The sequence below is a fragment of the Zootoca vivipara genome, chromosome 2 (assembly GCF_963506605.1).
Source record: "Zootoca vivipara chromosome 2, rZooViv1.1, whole genome shotgun sequence".
NCBI lineage: Eukaryota > Metazoa > Chordata > Lepidosauria > Squamata > Lacertidae > Zootoca > Zootoca vivipara.
Genome location: NC_083277.1, coordinates 31,749,260 through 31,765,314, shown reverse-complemented (window position 1 = coordinate 31,765,314; position 16,055 = coordinate 31,749,260).

Genomic DNA, 16,055 nt, shown 5'->3' with positions numbered 1-16,055 from the left:
ATTTTGGAAGTGCTAGTGCAAATGCAGAGAGAGAGAGAGAGAGAGAGAGAGAACTCGAAATCTATCCTGCCATCTCACTGCATCCCTCCCTCAGTTCTTCTCCCATATAAAATTTGTTTTTTGTTTTTTTTTAAAAATGCCATTTCTCTCTTATGAAATAAACCCTCTATTATCAATCAATATCCAATGTTTGTGGTGATAGCAGCAGAGGCACCGAAAGCAAAATCTTTATGCTGACAAGACTCATTCAGGCTTTCTTGACATAATGTGTAATATTACTTCTCTTGAGGAAAGACAGATTGCTCCAAAGCTATATGTCATGCTTTATTAAAAAGTGCAATGGGAATTGTCAGACTTCTGAAGTTTAACATGACATCCAAGACCCCAGAAGGCTCTTGTTCTCGTTCAGAAGCTCAGGGATCTCTTTTGTGGAATGGAATTAAGAAAATAGCAAAAGATAAATCCCACTTTCATTTTCAGTGCAGGACTGAGTATGCTACTTCCATCTTATGCAACCTGGGCAATGTTTTCGGATCTTATTGTTAGTGGTAGAGAATTATAGGGCTTATCTTGCAGTGGGGAACCAAATGTTGGACTCTTGTTCCCATCAGCCCCAGTCAGTATGTCCAGTGATCATGGATGATGCGAGTTTTGGTCTAACATCGTCTGGAGGCTCATATGTTCTGTCTTACAATGGCTGCTGCCCACTGGGACTAGTAGGGATAGAGCAGGCATCCCCAAACTTCAGCCCTCCAGATGTTTTGGACTACAATTCCCATCTTCCCCAACCACTGGTCCTGTTAGCTAGGGATCATGGGAGTTGTAGGCCAAAACATCTGGAGGGCCGCAGTTTGGGGATGCCTGGGATAGAGCAATCAGTGCACCCAGAGCCTATCTCAGGCAGAGCCACCCCCTGACTGCTTATAAGTAAGATGGCAGGCAGGTGGGGGGGGGGGGCTGGCTAAGGGAGCACTGGGGTTGGTGTGACAGTGCCCCGTTCTCCCTAACAGGCAGCCTCTAAGCTGTGGAAATCCCTCTATACGCTTTTGGCTGAACGCTGAAGACACATCTCTTTACCCTGGCCTTTGACAACAGCTTCCTTCAAAGAAGGAAGAGGGTTTGCTGCCATCCAGTCTCCTCATTTCCCTCACTGGGATCAGCTTGGGCTGGGGTAACTGGCAGAGTCCAAGGGAGTCCTCCTCATTTCAAACCTTCTGACACTAAAATACAGCGGCACCTCATTTTTTGAACATAATCCATTCCGGAAGACCGTTCAACTTCCAAAACTTTTGAAAACAGAGGCAAAAAGGGCAGTCTGCATAAAACTGTAAAAAAAAAAAATACATCTACACACTGCAGAAGCCATTCGGCTTCTGAGGCACATTCGAAAATGGAAGCATTTACTTCTGGGTTTTCAGCGTTTGAAAACCAAAACATTCGGCTTCCGAGACACTCGAAAACCAAGGCACCACTGTATTAGACATCACAATGGCCAAACCTTTTCTCCTACTCCTCTTGAAAGACACCTGGCAGCATGTGGTGCCCTGGCAACATGGGCCACTGCTGCTCCCACCAACTTGCCCAGCATGTTTGTTTGCCATGGCAACAAACCCACCTTTGTTGGGTACAAGTGTAGAGGTGTGGAGGTAAAGATACTGGTCCAGGGTTTGGGGGAAGCCTCCTGCATATATTCAAAATAAGCAAGATGAAAGGAACTGAGTAGACATATTGCACATGCTGGTCTTAAGGAAGTGTTGGTCTTTCCAAAACAATGTCACATCCACACGTTTACCCAAGGCTGTTTCTTGCCTTAACTAGTACAGAACGAGAGCGATATGGGATGTTGTGAGACAATCACAATAAAACAGAAGTCAATGAATAAAAAAATAAGTTGTTTTTAACTGTTCTTATATACATAACAGTTTTATATATTCCATTGTGTTGTAATGGACATTGTGTTGCTTTGAGATGCCTCATGGCAAGTGATTCATAAATGAAATAAAGGATGATGGTGATTAATTATCAGCTGAGATTAAAGATGTCACCTTCAATCTATGTGTTGTTATTGTTGTTGTTAATTTGTATACCACCCTATATATCCACAGGTTTCAGGGTAGTTATAATATAATGAAGGCACCAGCCGAACTTCCCTCGGGGGAGCATTCCACAAATGGGGTGCCGCTGCGGAAAAGCCCCATTCTCATGTTGCCACCCTCTGGACCTCTCAGGGAGGAGGTACATGAAGAAGGCCACCAGAAGATGATCTTAGGGTCTTGGGAGGTTCATATGGGAAGAGACAGTCCTTGAGGCATTGCAGTCCTGAGCCGTTTAAGGCTTTATAGGTCTAAACAATGTTTTGTATCTTTAGTACTTTATGCTTAGTTTTGTTTCCTGTGGTAGCTGGCACAAAAGCATGGTGGCAATGCAAATACTTCTACATTCCCTTTGGAATATGAAAAATTAATATCTATCAGATAGATAGCTCAGGGTACGCAAAATTGGATGGGTAGTGGCTTTGAAGTTCCAAATAATGAGTTGTTTGGGGTTTTGTACCCCAAACATTTATTTTCAGTGGCAAAATTATAATGCAGATAGACATTTGAGACCTGCCATCATGTGTCAAGGTAGGCAAGTCTGAAAAGAACTGGATTCATTCATTGATGGTAGCAAAGAAATTCTTTAATTCTCCCTAGAGTTTTGAATAGTATAAATATATTTATTGTTGCACTGTTCTGTCTCTGTAGCATTTTATTTGTTCATTTACAGAGACAGGATTATCAAGTTAAATAAAGTATTAATGTGTATTGAGGGGCATTCTGGGCTCTTTTCTTATGATTTTTTTATATATAAAAAACCCTTGCTAATGCAGTTCATACACTGATGCAGAGTCTGTGTATGTGGTTTTATACTCTCTGGTCATTGTTCAGTCATCATATCAAAATTCATCAGAAGTGCTTGAATGAATTAATAGGCAAATGTACTTCAGTTCATTAGATGCAGGCACTGTGGATAAGATTGTCTCGTCATATGCAGTCAAATACTTCTTCATTATCTACTGTCATATTTTCCCTCATTATTATTATTATTTTGAGCTTCTTCTTCTCAAAGCAGTGGAAAGCTGTAGGCAGCCTTTTACTGGGTCAGTTTTCTTTTGGAAAGGGTGAAGACTGGACTGGAGGAGGAGGAGGTGGAGGTTGGCGGTTGGAGGATGGATGGTGGCTAACAAATTGAGGTTGAATCTTGACAAGACAAAAGTACAGTGGAACCTCGGTTAATGAACACCTCGGTTTACGAATTTTCGGTTTACGAACGCCGAGGACCCATCTGAAACGGATTAATTCACTTTCCATTACTTTCAATGGGAAAGTTTGCTTCAGTTTATGAATGCTTCAGTTTATGAACAGACTTCCGGAACCAATTACACCCATGCTTCGGGTAAAGTACGCTTCAGTTTGAGTACTCTGCGGATCCGTCTGGAACGGATTAATCCACTTTCCATTACTTTCAATGAGAAAGTTCGCTTCAGTTTATGAACGCTTCAGTTTAAGTACTCTGCAGACCGTCTGGAACAGATTAATCCACTTTCCATTACTTTCAATGGGAAAGTTCGCTTCAGTTTATGAACGCTTCAGTTTATGAACAGACTTCCGGAAGCAATTGTGTTCATAAACCAAGGTACCACTGTACTGTTTTTGGGGGACAGGAGGCAGGCCAGTGTGGAGGACTTCCTGGTCCTGAATGGGGTAACTGTGCCTCTGAAGGACCAGGTGCACAGCCTGGGAGTCATTTTGGACTTGCAGCTGTCCATGGAGGCGCTGGTCAATTCTGTGTCCAGGGCAGCTGATTCATCTGGTACGCAGGCTGAGACCCTACCTGCCCGCGGACTGTCTCGCCAGAGTGGTGCATGTTCTGGCTATCTCTTGCTTGGATTACTGCAATGAGCTCTATGTGGGGGCTACCTTTGAAGGTGACCCAGAAATTACAACTAATCCAGAATGTGGCAGCTAGACTAGTGACTGGGAGCGGCCACCGAGACCACATAACACCGGTCTTGAAAGACCTACATTGGCTCCCAGTACGTTCCCGAGCACAATTCAAAGTGCTGACCTTTAAAGCCCTAAACGGCCTTGGTCCAGTATATCTGAAGGAGTATCTCCACCCCCATTGTTCTACCCGGACACTGAGGTCCAGCGCCGAGGGCCTTCTGGCGGTTCTCTCGCTGCGAGAAGCTAAGTTACATGGAACCAGGCAGAGGGCCTTCCCGGTAGTGGCACCAGCCCTGTGGAATGCCCTCCCACTAGATGTCAAAGAGAACAAAAACTACCAGACTTTTAGGAGGCATCTGAAAGCAGTCCTGTTTAGGGGAGCTTTTAAAGTTTGATGGATTACTGTATTTTAATACTGTATTTTGTTGGAAGCCGCCCAGAGTGGCTGGGGAGACCCAGCCAGATGGATGGGGTATAAATAATAATAATAATAATAATAATAATAATAATAATAATAATATGTTGTTGTTGTTATATAAAAGCATCAGGAATAATATTGCTTCAATATTAACTAACCTTGAGCAATTAGCACTTAGTGTCCTATATTACCATAATGTTTACATATTATACCTTTTACCACAATATGAAACCCATTGGCACATGCTCCTTGAATTAAGAAATACAAAAATATATTGTGTCAGGGAATCCAGATCTACTCTTTATTTGGGGGGGGGGCTTTATAAATTTTTTAAAAATCATTAAACTAATGTTTTCTTATTTTTAGCATGGAAGCAAACATCTCTTTTTAAATAGACAAATCTCCAAAGTCCTCTTTACAGAAAGAAACTCGTGCCCAAAGGAAAACAAATTCCTCTATAACTACCAACCCGTTTTCTTCATATGATATTCACTACTACATTTGTACAAAATTCATATGTTTTCAAGCTCCATTGAACACTGAGAGGCACTGTGTGCTTCCACAGACATGGTGTAATTCAGGGATCCTGCCGGCTGAAGTGAGATTTGTTGTGACTTTTCAAAGCAAAAAGCTAAAATCACTGAATTTCTCCAGAGAAAAACTCTGGCTAAGGTCTTCAAATTAATCTCAAACGGACATGCTTTTAATTGGATACATTTGCATATTTTATTTTTAATGGCACTAGAGAAACTAGAGAAGTTTCCTAACCTCCAACAAGTTCCTCTGGGGCGGATTCTGATGTCATTCACAGTGGCGTAAAGCTGGTAGAAATTATTTCCTATAACAGCGCAGGTAGCTAAAATCAGAATATGTCCCTATATCTCCAGTGTCACTGAGAAATCCCATGATATTAATCATCTTTTTGCTCTCCGAAGAGAAGTCAGGGGTTCGAACACAAGTCAGTATAAACTCCTTTTCTCTATCTGGCATGTTTATGTAGTTGAAGAAGACAGTTAATAACATTAAGCACAGCAGGAATTGAATAATATATCTGATGTGTGGGTTTGCATATATACAGTTTCATTATAGCTGTAAGGAAAAGAGATTTAAACAAGAGACAATCTTCATGTTTAGTATTTAATTATGGCCTGTCAATGGCTGCCAAGAATGTTACTCTTAAATAATGCAGGCATGCAATCATTCTGTTAGAAATATACAATGGAATCTTCAATTTTAAAACATATTCAGTTGATCCAGACTAAGTTAGTTGCACTTAGATGCCACTGAAATAAATAGGACCAAAGTGACCCATGGCACCAGCTTTTCACATTGATCTCAATAGGAAATGAATGAGATCTATACAATTCTTTGGGGGGGGGCGATGCAGGGGTAAGCATATCCCTAAACATTTTGTGAGTCTTTGTACTTTTGTCCATTTACTGTATTTATTTTTCCTGATTTAAACTATAAAATGCAGATTTTCTTGAGTCACAATGAGAGTACCCCTAAACATTTTTTTTTTTTTTAGGGGAAAAAAGCATTGGATTTATATAGTCTGGATCAACCCTATTGTGTCAACCACACTGAGATTCTGGGTTATGTAATGGTTTTAACCGTTCAGAAATCTGGTGGCCCATGTATTAAAAACAAAAAACCTTTCAAAATGCATGAAAATTGTGCAGTCGCAGCAACCCAAATAAGGTTCAAGGGAGAGTTATGGATCTACCCAAATATTTTTCTTCTCCTAGAATACTTAAACAGCAGCATGATTGTTCAATTGTTTCAACTGAATGTGGAGGGGAACGTGCATAGAAAAGACTCTAATTAGCATGCAATGAAGACATCTTAAGGTGGTTAAAAAAGGAAACACTTTTGTGCAAATGTGCCTTTCCACAGTACGCTTGAAATCTAAGCCAGACAGCCGAAGTCACAATCTCACATGATCCCCAGAGAAGGAAGTACATAGACAACCAACACTACGTATATTGCTGCCTGTATCTCAATCTCTGAGCAGCGAAGAAATCCAGGGGTTCTGTGTTTTGCCCAAAATCCCAGTTCCTTGGAATGAAGGTCAATGTAGAGATTGTGGTGTTGTGGCATCGAGCCAAACTAACCAAGTGCTAGGCTTGACCAATTTTGCTGCCTGAAATGTTCTTCCACCTGGTCTATGTCTGAAGTCTTGAAACACAGTGCAACAGTGTCTTTAGGTAATATGGTTTTATTGACACACATATATAACTTGAGCATAGGATGGAATAGCACACAGGATTAACACTCCAACAGATCTTGCCTCCGCATTAGGTTTCCAGGGAAACCCCAAGCCACACCTTCGGGTTCAGCACAGAGAAAGAAAGCCACTGTGTTTCCAGCTTCCAGCACGAGCCAAAACTTACACACAGACTCAGGGCTACTGTTCTTCTACTTTGCAAGTGGATGTTGCTTCCAGCCAGGTGCGTGAGGAGGAGAGCTACCCACAACTACTTCTTTAGACATGTAAAAGCTGTTGCCGGCTAACTTGTCAGCTAAGGCCATTATTTTACAAAGAAACTGGTTTGACTGGTTCATCGACCTCTTCTTCTTCTTCTTCTTCTTCTTCTTCTTCTTCTTCTTCTTCTTCTTCTTCTTCTTCTTCTTCTTCTTGTACTACTACTACTAGTAGTAATAACAATAATTTATTATTTCTACGCCCCCCATCTGGCTAGGTTTCCCCAGCCACTCTGGGCGGCTTCAAACAAAAGATTAAAAATACATTAAAACATCAATCATGAAAACCTTCCCTAAACAGGGTTGCTTTCAGATGTCTTCTACTAGGTCAGGGGTCAGCAAACTTTTTCAGCCGGGGGGCGGTCCACTGTCCCTCAGACCTTGTGGGGGGCCGGACTATATTTTGGAAAAAAATATGAACAAATTCCTATGCCCCACAAATAACCCAGAGATGCATTTTAAATAAAAGCACACATTCTACTCATGTAAAAACACCAGGCAGGCCCCACAAATAACCCAGAGATGCATTTTAAATAAAAACACACATTCTACTAATGGAAAAACATGCTGATTCCCGGACCGTCTGTGGGCCAGATTTAGAAGGCGATTGGGCCGCATCCGGGCCCCGAGCCTTAGTTTGGGGACCCCTGTACTAGGTTCTAAACCTCATTGATTCAGAATCACAGGCCTGGAAGGAATCCATGGATATAAACCAGACTGAGCCACAAACCTAGAAAAACATGTGTTCACAGGTAGGGAGGTTTTTTAATAAGGGGAAGCAAGGAATAAAGTTGTCTGAAAACTCCCCTTTTTTTAATGAGAGAAAGAAACTTTTATCCCAACATCCCAGCTGAATCAGTGTTTATGAAAACATTTGTCACCAAAGTTCAAACATAAAGACATTGTTATTGGGCTCCCTATTATATGTAAACCTGAATGTTTTACGCTTCAGAACATTAGCCCAAGAGTCAAGCAATCCAAGGCTACAGTTCTGTTATCATGCCTTGCACACTGCAGTTTGTTAAGCCATCAAATCTACCCACAAAATACACGATGTGCCTTCACCTACAAATGGCCCCAAATGGAGTTATTTTAGGAAGGAAACGTTTCATCATTATAAGGTAACAATCATTTGAATTGTTCTGAGAATAGCTTCTTATTGATGGTCACTCAACTGGAAAAAAACCTCACCAACCCTATTGAGGCCATTACTGCTAGCTGCGCTGCGAACATTTGCCACAGCAGTATAGCATAACTGTAATGATTCCGTGCTGCTGGAGATATTAAAATTTGGAGGGCTTGCCTGTACTAGAGCCCAGAGTTATAACTTATTTATAGTTTATTTATAGCTTGTAAGTTATAAGATGTGGGGGAAGGGAATGACAAATTCTAAACTACAAGTAGAGTTTAAAACCTATAAAGAACTGTGTGTGTGTGTGTGTGTGTGTGTGTGTGTGTGTGTGTGTGTACTTTTTAGTTAATTGGGTTTTTTAAACTTTAAATACATCTGTGGTGGCAGTGTAAAGGTTAAATGGAGTGCCTCCCATCCCTGTGAATAGCAGTGGGAACTACCAGGAGAGTTGCTGCTTCACACCACCCCCTTCATGTGCTGTCTATTTACTACAAAAATGAAAGATGGAAGAACATTCTGCAGTTGAACATTCTGTACTGTATCAAGGGCCATCTCTTGTGTCCTTGATTGGTTTCTAATGGCCGGTGATGGCCAACTGATATTTCTGGAGATGCTCCTTGCTAACTATTCTAGCTATTCTAACTATTCTAGCAATTCAAATCAAATCCCTTATGAATACACAGTGGAAGTGAGGAACAGGTTTCAGGATTTAGATTTGGTGGACAGAGTGCCTGAAGACCTATGGATGGAGGCTCGTAACATTATACAGGAGGCAGCAATGAAAACCATCCCAAGGAAAAGGAAATGCAAGAAAGCAAAATGGCTGTCCAACGAGGCCTTACAAAGAGCGGGGGAGAGGAGGCAAGCAAAATGCAAGGGAGATAGGGAAAGATACAGGAAACTGAATGCAGATTTCCCAAAAAAATAGCAAGGAGAGACAAGAGGGCCTTCTTAAACGAGCAATGCAAAGAAATAGAGGGAAACAATAGAATGGGGAAAACCAGAGATCTGTTCAAGAAAATTGGACATATGAAAGGAACATTTCGTACAAAGATTACCATAAGAAAGGACAAAAGTGGTAAGGACCTAACAGAAGCAGAAGACATCAAGAAGAGGTGGCAAGAATACACAGAGGAATTATACCAGAAAGATATGGAGGTCTCGTACACCCCAGGTAGTGTGGTTGCTGACCTTGAGCCAGACATCTTGGATAAGTCAAATGGGCCTTAGAAAGCACTGCTAATAACAAGGCCAGTGGAAGTGATGATATTCCAGATGAACTATTTAAAATTTTAAAAGATGATGCTGTTAAGGTGCTACACCCAATATGCCAGCATGTTTGGAAAACTCAGCAATGGCCAGAGGATTGGAGAAGATCAGTCTACATCCCAATCCCAAAGAAGGGCAGTGCCAAAGAATGCTCCAACTACCGCACAATTGCGCTCATTTCACACGCTAGCAAGGTTATGCTTAAAATTCTACAAGGCAGGCTTAGGCAGTATGTGGACCGAGAACTCCCAGAAGTGCAAGCTGGATTTCGAAGGGGCAGAGGAACCAGAGACCAAATAGCAAACATGCGCTGGATTATGGAGAAAGCTAGATAGTTCCAGAAAAATGTCTACTTCTGCTTCATTGACTATGCAAAAGCCTTTGACTGTGTCGACCACAGCAAACTATGGCAAGTTCTTAAAGAAATGGGAGTGACTGTCTTAGGCACACCTCACATGTTTGGGTGGAGGCTGGAGAAAGAATAATATAAGAGTTGCAGGGGGGTAGTGGACAAGAAAGAGTTTGCAGTTTTGCAGAGGGGTGTAAATAAAGATTCACAGTGGTGGTTGGCGGTGGCTCCAAATTGCTTCTGTTTTGTTTGGGGGAACTGATGCACAGGGAGTATATCTGGAAATGAATATTTATTATGAAAGGTTGCTGTGATCAGGCCCGGATTTAGGTTTGATGATGCCCTAAGCTAGTGAAGGTAATGGGGCCCTTTATATGTCCAGCTGTCCTTTGTCAACAACAAATTGTGGCTGTTTTTGTGTTGAATGTATGCTATATGGTAATTTATTGACCTAATAGGTTTCTAAAGCCATTTGCACATAACAAAAATGTATTTTATCAAAGTAATTGTTGAACTGAAATACAATTAAGAAGAAGTATATTAATAGTGAAATAATTAATAAGCTCTAACTTAAAATTTTGTAAATGTACATCCAAGGTTTTTTTTCTTTACATTTTTTTGCTGGCCCCCAAGCGAGTGGGGCCCTAAGCAATAGCTTGTTTTGCTTATACATACATCTGACACTGGCTGTGATAACTGACAAACACAAGGCCCCTTTTTAATGCTATTAAACTAAAATAATTTTTTTAACTTTAATATTATTACAATAACTTTGCCCATCTGAGGCTACCTCAATTCATATTCTGTTAGTGATGCCCCAATTCCATGTTCAGGGTTCAATGGGAACCACTAAGGCTGCAATCCTATTCTCTCTTACCTGGGAGTAAATTCCATTGAACTCCATGGTGCTTACTCGAGCAGAGCAGTACCACTGTAGTCTTACTGGCATGCCCCTTCTCAGGTGAAGATAATCTGGAGAAGGTTTTAACAATACTATTTGATCTATTATAAAGTAAAAACAAAACAAAACTGTGCACAACTTGAAACCCTTTCATGTACTCCTGGGGGTACGTGTACCACATTTTGGGAAACACTGGTGTTGCGGATTGCATTGTAAGTGTCACAAATCCTGAATCTCAGTTTCCTATCCTTTAAAATGGGACTAGCCATAGGCGATTAACCAAATGCATATTAAAACCAATGAAAGGACTCAAACTAAATTCAACAGGAATAAGATCAAGCCTTTAATGTTCTTTTACTTGATTTGTCTTTCAGGTTTACCATGCATGCATCATTTTGATTATATTCGTGGAGTCTGACAGGATAGCACCTGTCTCTTCCATTCAGATGATAGGTGCCTCAGGCAATCCATGTGTTCAATTAGAGATGGAAATAAGAGTTCCTTGGCTCTGTACTCTGGCACATTTAAAAAAGAGACTTCTACCCTTGCTCTAGTCAACACCCTTAACACTCTGGAGGTTCGGGACATATTTGTTGCAAACATATTGCATGGCACATGGTAGCTGTACAGAAGAAGGGAGAGAGACAGTGCAGTGACAGCCTACAGCTCTTTGGCTGAAAAGAAACCCAGCCAGCAATATGTATTTGCATCAGACAGATGGATGGATGTTTCCAACGCTGCTCTTAAGGCCTCAATCAAACAATACTTCCTGTCAACATTTGTTTTACAGATGGTAGGACAGACCTGGAAAAATGTACACTTTCCTGATACAGGGTGACAGGCAGATAGATGCCTCTTTATTGCTTCATGTATCTATCAAATATAACATGACCTCACAATGACACCTGAATACCATCCCATCCATTTAGCCAGCTCAGTATTCTTTGGGTAGATCCATACAATCACGCTATCCGCAGGATGATTGCAGTTAGCAAGTGATAGGCTATTAATCTGAGACGCTCATCATGTGCCTTCAGTAGACAGTGATGAAAGGAGCATTCTCTGCAGTGTATAACTCTTAGAATGGGTCTTCATGGGTCATCTGAATATAATGCACACAGTTACGCACACAGGCCCCACCGGGTTTTGCAATACCATGGTGATAAGTGACTTTTCCAGAAGCCATGTTTCTGGGTGCACTCCATGTGGGGCAACTTTGCCACGTGCCATGTGGCCCACAGGGGGAGAGGGAAGATGCCTTTAAAAGGCCTCACCTGCAGGTGGTGGGGAGGCAATTTTACCCTATGAGCTTCCCACCCAACCTCAACTTAGGGCCTTTACTGAGTTACCGTACTCTACTTGGGTTCTGGTTGACTGGGCTGGAAAGGCTTTTTTTCTCTCCTCTCAACTTTAATTGACCCTTGGCTGGGATTGTTTCACCTTTCCCTCACAGGAGTTACTGTTTACTTCTGTTTGTCATCATAACATTTGTTATATCTGGAGGCAGAAATGGCCCGAGGGAAGGTGCCCCACATAAGAGGTTAGAGGAGAGGATTAGCTATGGCATATCCTAAACTCAAGTTGGATGCTTGGCTTGCAACCCAACAGGGTTCAGTGCTGAGCAACTGCAATGGAGTTGTCCCTATCATTTTGCTGATTTCCCAGGTTAGAGAATATGGCTGCCAGGGCACTATGAAACATTCCCATTGTATTAGTATATATTGCCATTCCTTGATTTAGTAGCAGTATCGAACAATAATCCAACATGTCTTTATTTAATAGATAAGGTATAGCAGTTACTTATGCTGGCTGCCCTGCCACTCATCACCTGGCCAGGGCGGGGCCTGACCGACCTCCCCACTGCACCAAGGATTCCCTGCCCAAGCTGCTTCAAGTTGCGGTGGATGTTCTCCTGGAGACACCTAGTTTGGTTGTCCTAGGGGATTTTAACATCCATGCCAACACGACATTACAAGGGGCCGCTCGGGACTTCGTGGAAAGCATGGCCTCCATGGGGCTGTCCCTGAGAGCCAGTGTGGTGTAGTGGTTAAGAGCGGTAGACTTGTAATCTGGTGAACCGGGTTCGCTTCCCTGCTCCTCCACATGCAGCTGCTGGGTGACCTTGGGTTACAAACACTTCGCTGAAGTCTCTCAGCCTCACTCACCTCACAGAGAATGTGAGCTGCTTTGAGACTCCTTCGGATAGTGATAAAGCTGGATATCAAATCCAAACTCCTCCTCCTCCTCCTCCTCCTCCTCCTCCTCCTCCTCCTCCTCCATCTTATATTTGTGCAACTGGTTCTTCCTGCCTAAGAGAAGAACCTTACATTTGTCCCTATTGAAATTAATTTTGTTCGTTTGGGCTGAGTGGTCCAATCTGTTAAAGATAAAGGGTAAAGGGGCCCCTGACCATCAGGTCCAGTCATGTCCGACTCTGGGGTTGTGGAGCTCATCTCGCTCTATAGGCTGAGGGAGCCGGTGTTTGTCCGCAGACAGCTTCTGGGTCATGTGGCCAGCATGACAAAGCTGCTTCTGGCGAACCAGAGCAGCACACGGAAATGTCGTTTACCTTCCTGCCGGAGCGGTCCCTATTTATCTACTTGCACTTTGATGTGCTTTCGAACTACTAGGTGGGCAGGAGCTGGGACCGAGCAACGGGAGCTCACCCCATTGCAGGGATTCGAACCGCCGACCTTCTGATCAGCAAGCCCTAGACACTGTGGTTTAACCCACAGCACCACCTGGGTCCCGCCAATCTGTTAAGGTCATTTAAATTCTGATTCTGTCTTCCGCAGCATTAGCTACCTCACCCAGTTTGGTGTCATCTGAAAATTTGATGAGCATCCCCTTAATACCTTTGTTCAGGTGGTTTATAAAGATGTTGAACAACAAGAGCCCATGACAAAACCCTTCAACACCCCACTTGTTACTTTTTTCAGGGTTATGAGGAGCTCTTTGGGTTCAGTCAGTCAACCAGCTGCAAATCCACCTGACAGTTACCTCATCCAGCCCAAATTTTACCAGATTTTACTTCTTGTGGATACAAGAAGAACATGGGGGACTTTGCCAAAAGCCTTACTGAAATCAGTATATACTGCACCCACAGCATTCGCCTATCAAATAAAGAAATGTGATTTCTCTGGCAAGACTTGTTTTTGAGAAACCCATGCTGGGTCTTTGTAATAACTTACATTTGTTTACCCTATAAGCCCCGTTCTGTACCCAATAGAATGGGACACCTGCACCCTGGTCCCCCAGTGAGACCTTGCTTGCTTGGCTTGCACCAAGGCAAGGTTCAACACTGGCCAACTCCCATCTTACAGGTTTGGAGCGATCCAAACCCAGTGGATCTTTTCCTTCAACATGGGGTTTGTGGAATGATGAACTGATCCTGGGACCCAATGCTATGCCAACCCTTGCCCTGCCTGCTGTTATGTATAAACCCAGCAAGATGGGTGGGGTATAAATAATAAATTATTATTATTATTATTATTATTATTATTATTATTATTATTATTTAAATATTTGGCCTGTTTTTCCCCCATCACCGTTGTGCAGTCTGGTTATTTTGCTGCTCTCATGGGTCACATAATGTGCCTGCCTGAACAAAAACTATATTGTTATTTTCCTGTCCTTAAGGTTAGAATCCTTTTATACAAATTATGTAATTTTATTCTTCCATCGAAATAAATGCTTAGATTTCAGTAAGAAAAGTATGTTGCAGAATGGCAAGAAACCATGCAAGACAAAGCAATTAGTGAATTCACTAACAGGAAACTCAATAATGGGCATAGTAATGAACAGATTTGCAAACAGAAGTGTCAAAGATTTAGACTACATCATCAGCTTCTATATAGTAACATGTGGCACATGAAGGCATGCAAAGAGACTGTGCGTAACTGCATGACATTCAGACAGGTTTTGCAAACTGCCACCACATATGTTCTGTGTATTCCACAGAAATCACTCATATATTTTCCAAGAACGGAGGTATCTTTCTCTTTTGGTTCAGGATTGGTTTATAATCAGGAGCTCTCATTAGTTGTAATATCAATGCCACTTACAGAAGTTGAAGAACACCCAAAGCACTGATTTCTGTGGTCATTTCAAGCCTTCTTCAATGTGCACACAACATCCATGTGAATTAAGTAGGGCGGGCCCCACCCAGCCCCAATGCTGCTGCAGGTGAGAGGATTGCCCCATTCATCCAGTGAGCACATGGAATAGGGCAGGGCCCATTCCCCAGTGTTCCCTCTCAAGGTTCTGCTTGGAAGAAGGTTTGAGTTTGGGAAATTCTAATTCTTCAGTTAGAGCCTTAAAAGCCTGTATTGCACCAAGTTTGAAGCTTTGATCCCAGAAGTTCAAGCCTATGTGTCTAGAGGCCAAACGTAAGGGCTGATTTAACAACCACATTAGATATAAGACAATACTTGCCAGGGACATATTGCAAACCACTTAATGTGTGTTATGCACGATGAAGGACCTGGTATTGAATTACCAGCCCTGCCCGCCTGCCAAATTTGGCCTGTGAGGCTGATAGGGATCTGGCTCATGGAACTAGAAAGTTTCCCATTCCTGTGCTAAGGCATGAGCCTTAGCTTTTAATTTCTCAAGTTTGTGGACCTTGCTAATTGATATCTATATATACAGAAATATAGCCCATCAATTAATCAATACTTGGTTTGATTACACACAGACATGAGAGAAATGAATCTAACATATCAGTTTATTTGAAATGTATTCTTTAGGAATGACAATAACTCTCCTTTTATCTCAAGAAAACTTTCAGATTCTGGAAGGAGGTTTCGACAGCTGACCTTATTTTACCAAGCCATCCATCATCAAACCAACACAGGAGTTGTAGTATATTACAGTGGTACAGATGAAGTATTCCACTAATATATAATAAAAGTAGTGTCATTTTTATGATATATTTTTCTGTAATATAAGCTGCCCAGCAGAAATACCTTCAAGAGGCTTGAATCCTTCAAGGTTAATCTAAAAGAAATATTTATGTTGTGATTCTCTTTGGAAAGGAGGAGAGACAAATTTAGTAACATTATATCTTAAAGGGAAGCCGTTGTGTTCTTTTAGGGTTGCTAAGAACATGATCCAGCAAATGTTAAGAATTTTAAAGTGCTATTGAATTCAACAACAACAACAACAACAACAACAACAACAACAACACAACATATTGCCCATTTGACTGGGTTGACCCAGCCACTCTAGGCGACTTCCAAAAAAATATTAAAACACAAAAACCCACCAAGCATCATTGGATCTAGTGAGGTATGGCCACCTGGGTTTCTCCTAGCTGCCTCCAAAGAGGGAACTTTGTTGAATGGCACATCACAGGAACATTACAGATGGTTCTTGACCAGGGAGATATATGCTGCTGCATGATTTTGTACTGGAAGTGGGGCCTGCAACAAAACCTTTCTGTGTAGAGTGCTCATATTCAGAATTTCAGCCATGCCCCTTTCCAGGATACACGATTCCCACTTCTTCCTTGATTT